The 11163-nt window shown below is 32.5% G+C and overlaps 1 protein-coding gene across 1 annotated transcript in view; it reads left to right on the top strand.

The window, feature by feature from the left end:
- The first annotated feature begins 5588 nt into the window (after positions 1–5588).
- The window catches only part of enc (R3H domain containing protein encore), a 94960-nt gene continuing 89385 nt past the window's right edge, over positions 5589–11163 (top strand). The window contains exon 1 of the mRNA XM_088235610.1: positions 5589–5956. The gene's annotated coding sequence lies outside the window, so the exon portion shown is untranslated. The remainder of the gene's footprint in view (positions 5957–11163) is intronic.

Raw genomic sequence — 11163 nt, 5'->3', positions numbered from 1 at the left:
CCCACCACATACCGCACACCGCATCTCAGGACATAAGTCTCCTAGGCGGTGCCCACATACACGGAAAATTTGCTCGTTGTAAAACGAGAAAAGCTGCCCGAACGAGCTGTCTGTAATCTGGTAGCCTTAGCATCTTTGTGCTGAAAGAAAGTAATCCAGAAGTACATAATATACACTTTATTGGATTGAGAAAAGAGGGAAGTGAATTCTTCACTGGCTGGGATTAAATTGATTGGACATGATCAATTCGCCGAAATGATTACAAAACTTTTTAATAGCCTTGAAATTCATCGATATGTAACAAGGAAAAGCGTACGCAACGGTACACATATCTACGCACTAAAGTGACATAGCTTCATCATGACGTGAAGGTTGAAGATGAATTCTACCACCTTCAAGTTTTGATGTAAGTACATCGGTTTGTATCGACAGGTCTAGAACCCCTCGATACATTTATCTACGCAATAAAACTGAAAAAAATTTTGATCCACCGAGCAATTTTTCCTTTAATTAAGATGAATTAAAAATTTTCATCGTTCTTATTGGCACTTTTTTCATAAAAGTTTCCGACATAACTGTCAGTTTAACAAAACGAACGCCTAGATGTGAAAATAATGTCGCTAGGTTCTGTCCTATTAAAATATAAGAGTATCTAGGTGTTAAAAAGTTACCACTGTAAAAAAATAATTTAGTTATTTTATTTTTTTCATCCGTTTTACTATCTTTCTGAGAGAACATATCGAGAGTCGGTCTTGTAATTGCTCAGTTCTACCCCAGTAGATAAATGCAGACGATCGTTAAGCATGTACCAATGCTGAATCAACTGCTCCACAACTGTATGGCTTATGTTAGGTTTATGTTGTTTTCATTGTGTGTTTTGTAATATAAATAATATAGATGTACATAAATACCTTGTTTTTAAAACTGTCTGAATATTTGTTAATTTAGTTAGTTAGTTAGTTAGTTAGTTATGTTTGTTTTTTAAGTTAGTCTTCTTTGTTTATTCTCAAATGTAATTTAAAAAAACTAAATTGTTAAGTGTCCTCGGCACGGGAAACCCCAGTGAGGTAACATTATTTTTATTATTAATTATAGTTTGTAAGCGAAAAATATGAATAATAAAATAAATAAAAATAAATATCGTTTTGGCAATGGTTAAAAGTCATATAAAAATCATCATCAGTTTTAACAAACTTTTACAATATCAATTTTTTTTTGTATCGGACTACTCCTATCTATTTTATTGAATCGTGATACTAATTATTCTGAGCATTTTTACAAGTACAAAACGTTTGCTTTTCTTTTATTTATGCAATTTTAGAAGACAAAACATGCTGGGCAAAATTATCTCCACTTGTTGACAATTTTGCCCACTTGGTAATTAACTGTTATTTTTGGTTTTATTATCCTTATCATACGGTTTATTACTACTTTTTGGGCGAAAAAAACTGTTTATGTTTAAACAATAGCATCATTGAGGCATCACCATTATAAAATCAACGAAAAAAACCGGTGGGCAAAATTGTCAACTATTTCCTCAATTTTTCTATACAATGTAGATTTGTTGGCCAGGGTTGGCACATAGTTGGATTTTTAACAAAACCAAAGGAGTTTATCTCTAATCCTTTTAATTTCTTCGTGTTTGACTATTGCATAAGCTAATTTTTTTTTTTACGAACCATTTCAGTTCGGATGCGATTTTCGTAATAAGGGAGCTTGCCCCCAAAACGATTTTTCTTTAAATGTGTATGTAGAAAAAAAAACGATCTTTATTTTTTTTTGTACAGCAGTGCAATTATTTGCTAGATTACCTATGCTTTGAAATTGTATTTTATGTACAGAATTCATAATATTTTATTTTCTTCTTTAGATTGTTAAAAATATTTATAAAAAAACATTTAAAATAAAAAAATAAGTCTTCATAATTGCACAAAAAGCTGGCAAATTTATTAAACAAAACTTTCTAAAATGTGGTTGGATATTCTAACATTTTTTTAAATGGTTTTAATTATTTTTGAATGGTAAAAAATAAAATTGGTTTTTGTATTACCATTTTTAATTTACTCACAGAAAATGACTCAATCTTGCAGTTTTTAAGATTTACATTGAATTTATGAAAACCTTGATGCAAGATTACAGGTTAAGGTAAAGATTTCTCTATGTTCCAATTAAATACATCAGCAATATCCTCAACTTGAGATCACACAAAGCTCCATTACGTTTGCGTCTTACAAATGACATAACAATATTAAAATTGTGGTTGTTGATGCGCTGATAACTTGACCGACATAATATTCGTCATTTTGCGTATTAACAGTGTTAAACTTTACTAAAACGAAAGCGACTTCTTCACCGTTATTAATTTCAAGCGGATCGGACACCGTTTTTTCGTTTTCCTCGGCCGAAGATTCGGAGGTACGTTGTTCATATTCGTCGTAATGACTTATGATGAATGTCTCGAAATCTGTTGATTAATCAACTGAGTAGGCATCAAAGTCTGTTGTTTCCGTGTCTCTATGATTTTTTATTCAATGTTCTCCTCTATAAGGTGTAGGTATCTTTTGATCCTGATGGCAGAGAAAAATCGGATGGATTGTTTACCAATTGCTGTGTGGTATAAAAAGTTTAAATGAACAGAATGACTGGCTTGTCATTTTCAGCGTGTATTTGAGTTGAAACCCCCATCAGATTTTGAAATCTTATTTGTTAAATCTTTGGCAAAAAATCTGATTTATGGGCCAGTTTGAACAAAACATCCCGTTACCTCGTTTAAAATCATGTTTTCGCCATTTACTTCATTTTCTTTTATATTTTCTACTTTGTTTTTTTCGACTTTCATGAATAATGTTATTTCAATGTAGTATGTACCGACAACCCTAGACGTGGGCAAAATTGTCAAAACACTAGCTAAGAAACCTAAGACAATTTGGCCCACTTAAATAACTATTGTGTTTGTTCAAATAGATATACAGAAATACGCTCTATAGCGTCTTTATTATGTATGCAATGAAATATATAAAACTTACTTGCCTCCTTTCAACACGAACTCCGCAACAACAAAAGTTTACACAAACAGACCTTCAACTTTAACTTCAAATTTCAAGTGATCTACTGAAGCTGGCGGTAAATTAAATATTTAGTGTTGCCATGGAACTATCAAAATATACTAACCAATTGTAATTTTTATGATACCAGTAACTTTTCTTACTTTAAAACTTGATTTTGTTAAGGATTTTGGCAGTGGGCAAAATTGTCATGTTTGACGGTATGTAATTTTCAATTTGTATTTGAGTTTAATTGTTCACAAATAAAAAACCGCTGAATTTCCTCATTATATGTAGATTTTGAATATAAATAAAAAGTAATAATGTAAAAACTTCGCTTGAATATAAAAATATATTTCTCTGGCTGAGAGTTGAGAAGGCATGAAAGATAATTTATTCGAATACGCTTCTAGAATTTTTGACTATTATGATGTTATTTTAGAAAATTTAATCGATTTATGAAATTATTGAATAAAATTAAGGAGTATTAAATATTACTTATGTATGTGAAAATCACTAACACAAATTATTTACGGCTATAACATAAGTATTTATATTTTAAATGTATGAATTTAAACGAATTCGTGTTGATTAAATCGGAATAAAATTAAAAAACATCGCCATTATGAACCTTAGTTTAAAAAAAATAACCCTTTAGAAGGGGGCGAGAGAATATTTACCACGTAGAAATTCGGGATTCACATAAAATTAAAATAGTTTGGCAAACAAATGTTTATCGCAGGAGGCTAAACTAGCAGTTCACAATGGAGTTCTAATGTTAACTCTTATGTATGTGAGCGAAGTATGGCTATGGGAAGTATTTGAGTCCGCGGCAGTAGCCACTGGACCACAACCTGGTTTTAATAGATTTGATAGTTGATATAAATTATCAGCATACTGCATGGCATCCATTTACACTAAAAGCCATTTTTAGAGCACACAGAACAGGAGTAAAAAAATTTCAAATTCAATGTATGTACCATAGAATTAAGAATAGTTCAGAAACCGCTTACGCACATCAAACAGAAGGCAACTAAACTACTCTTAAATGAGTAGGTTTACGTTTTGACCCATTAGTTTCTTTGTAGACGTCGCTCAGTACGCAACTCCTGATTTGAATTCAACTTTGCCGTTTTGTGTCCTTTTAAAGTGTAGAAATACGGCTAGGATCTTAAAGAAACGGGATTTCAACTATGCCGTGTTGTGTCTTAAAGAAACAGAATGGGATCACATTTCATGTGTAATTAGCAAATGAATACGTATGTAACAAATGCATTACTTAAAAATTGAATTATTTTTCCATCTGTCAGATTGTCGAAGAAACAAAATGAACATTTCGTTAGTGTTGCCAGGGTAGTAATTTTTTTTACCCTACTTTGCTCATCTAATGAGAGAACTAATGAAAATTGGATCTCGGATTAAACAACTCTATCGTGGACATTTGACCGACATTATCTTTAAAACACTTTAAAATATTTTTCAACATAATATAAAAATATCCGTTTTATGTAAAATAAAATGTATTTTATATTTTAAGTTTAATTCAATTACTTACTTAATCAGTTTAATCAATATTTCCGCGTGCACAATAAAATTTTAGAGAAATGAACAGTTTGCTTTTTTTACCTTACATTTGTGTTATAATTATATTTTTCCCATTGTGTAACATTACACGGCGGCATCACGAATGCGCGCGGCGAAAGTGAGGCATAGTGGGGGAATTATTGGACCCAGTCCGATGTATTCAAATCAATTGTATGTCCTAATACTGTTCCATGTTTAGCCGACTTTCTTTGTAACTTTTGTATTTTACTTTTAATTTTTTTTCAATATATTATATACCTTAAACATAAATAAATCTTAAACATACACTATGTTACTTTTTGTGCCGGCTGTGGGGTATAATATTTACTATTAACCCATATAATTAAAACTTAATTCTATGTATTAATTATTAACCACATTTTCATTACCGATGCGATGGCGTAATTCACAAAAAATAATTAAAACATAATATTTTATTTCTAATAAAACATTATGTGATTCAATTTTTTAAATAATGAAAAACACAATATATTGCTGGAGCCCGCTTAGGGGTTAACATAAAATCTGAGTTGTACCTTACTTATAAATAAAATTATAATTATTATTATTTAATAAAACAGTTTTTGAAAAGTCAATATTCGCACTTCAAAGAAAATGTGTATATAGTTTTATTTTTTTACAACAGATGGCAATGTACGCCAAGATAACCAACTGCGCATGACTAGTTTAAAAACAGATTTCTTTTTAGCTGACAGCTCAGAATTCAAATAAAAATATGATTATATTATTACTTTATTTGAATGAAAAATGTATTGATCACCCTAAATAAATAAACGCTGGTGTTGATTTTCTAAAGTGATGAATTTCAATGATTACGTACTGTTATTTTTCAAAAGCTTAAAAGTGATAAAATAAATAATTTGACGTTTGATTTTATGAAAAATCTTTAAATGCATTTCGCGCGTTCGCCACTAGGTGTCCCTAGTGTACAAAAATATTAGGCGCGCGCATGTGAATGAAGATTTGTCATTTTATTTTATTTATATTATTATGCCAAAAGACTAGGAAGTGTAGAATCCGCGGACGCATTATTCCAGTTGTTAGCGATTTATAATTAGAAATCTATCATCTCCGCCGCGCCCGATTAACTGTGTTAATTCTCGTATTTATATCGCGCGTGCTCGCTGTCGAACGCGAGTCCATCCCGCCGAGAATTTGTTTTAATAGGTTTTTGGCCGCAGCGAAAAAATGGATTTCGCGAGTGTTTCGTTTGTGGTGTGAATAACAAGGTGTAATGCAGATCCAGCGGATGACGGAGAGTTTGAGGCATTGTCGGATCGTACAAACCAGCAAGTCTGCGGTATTGCGTAAGTATTTTCACGCTATGTTAGTGGTTTATAGTTTTTGACAGCTCGCGTTGTCTGAATATACCAATACACGTTCGCGTGACGTCGAAATGAGTTGTATACAAATTGGCAAAGGTTATCTTTTAAGAAATACGGAGTGTGTATTTTTTGGCAACTGTTCGACTTAACATAATTCGTGGTTCCACGTCTAAGATTATGCCGAATTTTCGTTTTATATACACTCGAGTATTCTGTGTTACGTCGGCAGTGTGATTTGAGATAGAAATTAGCGTGTTTATGTTGCCAAAATTGTTACTTTAGTTTTTTTTAGCCCAAACGTCATTTGTCATGTGTGTAAAATACGCCATTTTCACAATATACAAATTTTATTAATTTTGAAATATAAAATTGACGATTTTTACGTAGTATTTGTAAGTGTTGCCACACAGCGCAGCGTAATCGATACTTTACGAAATAAAATTATAAAATAGCGACATTATTTTGAGTATGCTCAAATGTTTGCAGACTGGCTGGATTTCCTCCCTAGAGAGTTATTCAGATCTAAATTTGTTACAACAGACAGGGAAAACATTTTTGAGCAAGGAATCATGGTTGATTTGAGTGGCCACTTTGCACACTGAGTAGTATTCACCATTCTACCTATGTTTGAACATCCACGATTCCTCAACTCTTCCATCTGTTGACTTTTGTGAAGTAAAAGAGCTGAAACCTTTATCACGCGGGTGAGATTCGTCCGGCTGAACCGATTCGCCTACTAGACAACGCCTGAAAACAGTTTTACTATTTTTTATACTTCTTCTTTTACCAATTAGTTGATTCAAAAATGTTTTGAGTGGACACTTCCTAGCAATGAAATCCAGCCAGTCTGCAAACATTTGGACATACTCAAAACATCGTTGAATCGACTAACTGGTAAAAGAAGAAGTATAAAAATTGGAAAATTGTTTTCAGGCGTTGCCTAGTAGGTGAATCGGTTCAGCCGGATGAATTTCACCCACATGATAAACTCTTCGGCTTTTTTACTTCACAAAAGTCAACAGATGGAAGAGTTTACGAAATGTGGATGTTTAAGCATAGGTAGAATGGTGAATACTACACAGTGTGTAAAGTGGCCACATAAACCAGCCAACGACAAGTCATTAGCCCTGTGAATGCCTAGACTTCCATATTTCCTTCTCAAAAATGTTTTCCCTCTCTGTTGCAACAAATCAAGACAATATTTTGAGTTTGTCCGAATTGTCCCCTTGGGAGTTATCAATATAAATATATTACAACAGAGACGATGAACATTTTATATAAGGGAATATAGAAGTCTAGGTATTTATTTTGCTCAGGCTTATGACCTGTCATTGGCTGGTTTGCTAAAGAGTTGAAACCCCTATTGATGCGTGTGAGCGCAATTATAATTATTAATGTACCCGTGCACATAGAAACCTTGGTTTTGTACTTCGTACATGTCAGGTATTTAAAGATATCGCGTGTATTAAAATGGTCTACTTTGCTCATGTTCGCAGTTTGCTCGAGTATGCCTCTTCTGTTTGGTCTCCGCAATATGCCACACATAAAGAAAAGTTCGAGAAAATTCAATGAACATTTCTTAGACACCTTAACTGGAGATGCAGGTATACCGATCTCAATTATATGTCTTCCTGCAAAAAACACCTCTTGCTTACTTTAGAAGATCGCCGTCTACTGTTGGACATGGGGGTGCTTCATGACATACTTAGTGGACGCCTTGATAGTCCGGCTCTTTTGTCGGAGTTATCATTAAATGTCCCCGGCTACCGCACCCGTCACACGTCGAGCTCTCTATTTCATCTGCCAGCAGTTCGTACGAACTATGCCCAGAACTCTCCACTTATACGTTTTGTTAGTGAATATAATTTGAACTTTCCCCTTATTGATCCATTGATTGTAAAAAAATAACATTTAAAATGCGCGTCTTAAAACATACTTTTTTGTCTTATACTTAGTTTCAATAATAAAGTCTTATTTTATCTTATTTTATTTTATTTTATTTATTTTATCTCTAATTCTTAATATTTTAAATATATTTATATTTTCGACACTTGACACTTGTGCAATATTTACACACATGTCCACCCTCATTCCAATATAACACGCACCCTCTCACTTACTTACACTCACACAAACACACTAGTATGTATTGTACGTGTATTTAATGTATTTCTGTGGATATCTGTCATTGGTTTTATTATCTGTATATTTTATTTGTTGTATTTTTGTTAAATGTATTACTGTTGATATCCTCAATAAATAAAATAAAAAAAAATAAAAAAAATAACAATAACAATATAAATTCTCATGCACGCACGCCGATTATTCCGAATCTCGACGTGTCCATCTTCAAGTATTTCATGGATTTGGACATGTTTAGCAAATGGAAGAACGGCTAAAAGGATTAACAATGCAAATGTTGATGGATGCAGAAAACGAGAAAGACAGAAAAACATGGCACGACAAAAGTTTTAAAAAATACCTAAAGTCGGACTCGTCAAAAGTCGGAATAATCGGTGTTCGTGCGTGAGAAGATGTATTGAATGTAGAGGAAGCGAGGTCGATATGCAGAGACAGATTTTTGTGGCGTTCTATCCTTTATGCCTTCCCTACGACGGAACGGCGTGATGGTTTGCTGCTTCGTAACATTTCACTTTTTTTATGTTACTTACTCTTTATAGGACACTAAGAACAAAGTGGTACATAAATATACCCCGCTTGGCCTTATTTGGGGAAAATCTATTTGTTTCTCCTATGGCAACACAGTTTTATTGACAGAAGAATGCGAGGGAAATACTTTTGTTATCATTTTTATTTTCCACTCTGTTCATCATCATTATCGTCATCATTAAACCCTAATCCGCACCTAATAGTACATAGGGCACTGTATTGGTAAAGTTCATGCAGTGTATATCGATTATATGTTATAGGAAGTTAAGTTTATCAGCCTGACTCTTCAGCCGCCTGTCCATGGACAGTTTAAATTTCAAATTGCTCAAAATTTCAAATTCCTCCAAATTCCAAATTCCTCCAAATTCCAAATTCCTCCAAATTTCAAATTGCTCCAAATTCTAAATTCCTCTAAATTCCAAATTGCTCCAAATGGGCTATGTATAGCGTGTGAGCTCGCTAATATATGACAGTAAAATTTTTATTGTCTTTGAATTTCCTAGAGTTTTAACCATCGAAAAAAAAGAAGATTGCAAATAAAATCAACAGACAATGGAAATTTGATGTGTATTATTTTAATAGATTGTTTATAACAGAAAAATACATAGAGAAATATGCATTTTTATTTTTTGTAATAAAAACAGTCTAGTAAATTCGAATAAATAAAAATACGCTTTATATTAACAATATTAATTAAAATGCAAAAATAACATTGAATACTTGAAAAATAAATATTACTGAGTGTTACAAACATAATTTAAAAAACGGATAGCGATTAAAAGTAAAAACTATCTTTAGTTTAATTCTTATAGCGATAAATACATAAACATTATAAAACAGGAGTTATACAAATACAAAAATAATATTGTAACTAGGCGGCTACCTACACGGTTAAATTTCGAAACACCACGCAATTTCTTATCTCGGCTACGCTATGTAAAATGAAAAAAAATATTTAAATTAATAATTTCATCACGTCATGAAATCGCCCCTGGGTAGCGCCTGCTAACGTCAATCAACAAAAACATCCTCGTTTTAATTACAATATTTCGGCTACGCCATAAATCTCTTTTTTAAAATAATATCTCACGTCACAAAGTCGCCCCTGGGTAGCGCCTGCTAACGTCAATCAACAAAAACATCCTCGTTTTAATTACAATATTTCGGCTACGCCATGAATTTCTTTAAAAAAATTTCAAAACGTCACAAAGCCACTCTCTGAGTGTCGCTACTGACATCATTTACAAAAACATAATTATTTGTGCTTTTTTCAGGTACGCAACATTTTTTTTAAATACACCTACCTAACCGATAAAATACTATTAGTAATTAAACCAAGGTGTGCTTTAAAGTTCCGTATGGCCAAATAATATTATTTATTATTAGAATATTATTGACATGTAGTTCAAGCATTGCTGCATTCACGTTGCTTTACTTCTGAGAGCTCAACTGCTATGTTTTTCTATGGTTATGTTAATGTCATCTGTCATGTATTGGCGAGCTCACAGGCTATACTTACGCCCTCCAAATTCCAAATTGCTTTAAATTCCAAATTGCTCCAAATTCCAAATTCCTTTAAATTTAAAATTGTGCTGAATTCTAAATTCCTCCAAATTCCAAATTGCTCCAAATTCCAAATTGCTCCAAATTCCATATTTTTACAAATTCTAAATTGCTCCGAATTCTAAATGGTTTTAAATTCCAAATTACTCTAAATTACAAATTGTTCTAAATTCCAAATTGCTTTAAATTCCTAATCGCTCCGAATTCCAAATTGCAAATTTCTTTTTTGTCCAAATTGTGTTTTCTGGCTGTAGTTTGAAGCTGTATTTTTTGTAATGGGTAATTTTTTGTAAATAGAATTGTTCTCTAAAATGGCATAGCTTCAGTATGACGTCATAGTTGAAGATAAAAGTCTCCCGGCCGACTACAAAGGTACACTACCGATACCCCCACCATCAAATTTTGATGTAAGTACATCGGTTTATACCGAATGGTCTAGAACCCCTCGATACATTTATCTACGAATTTAATGTGTCAAAAATTTTGCTCCGCCGATCAATTTTTCCTTTAATTATGATTTATCATAAATTTTAATCGTTTTGAGGTTGGCACTTTTTTTCTTAACAGCACATAACTGTCACTTTAATAAAACGAACGCCTAGATGTGAAAATAATGTCGCTAGGTTATTTCCTATTAATATTTAAGAGTATCTAGGCGTTAAAAAGTTACCACTCAAACAAAATAATTTAGTTATTATATTTTTTGAGTGTATGTATCGAGCGTTAAAGGAGCCGGCTTTGTAGTCGATCGGTAGATACATACAGACGATCGTTAAGCGTACCGTCTAGGTGATTTCTAAAAGTCATTCGAAATTCATGTTCAAGCGAGCATTTTTTTGCTTGAATTAGGATTTATTGGATTTTATAATCGCTTTGAAGTGAGCACTTTTTATTACAGAAGCCTATTTAAACTATAAATGAGAACTATTTTAAATGTTTATGACGTAAGGAACGCG

Source organism: Micrasema longulum, unplaced genomic scaffold (assembly GCF_059751315.1).
Source record: "Micrasema longulum isolate JH-2025_06_02 unplaced genomic scaffold, ASM5975131v1 h1tg001409l, whole genome shotgun sequence".
NCBI classification, from domain to species: domain Eukaryota; kingdom Metazoa; phylum Arthropoda; class Insecta; order Trichoptera; family Brachycentridae; genus Micrasema; species Micrasema longulum.
The sequence above is the reverse complement of the archived record's forward strand: the minus strand, read 5'-3'. Positions and strand labels throughout refer to the sequence as shown.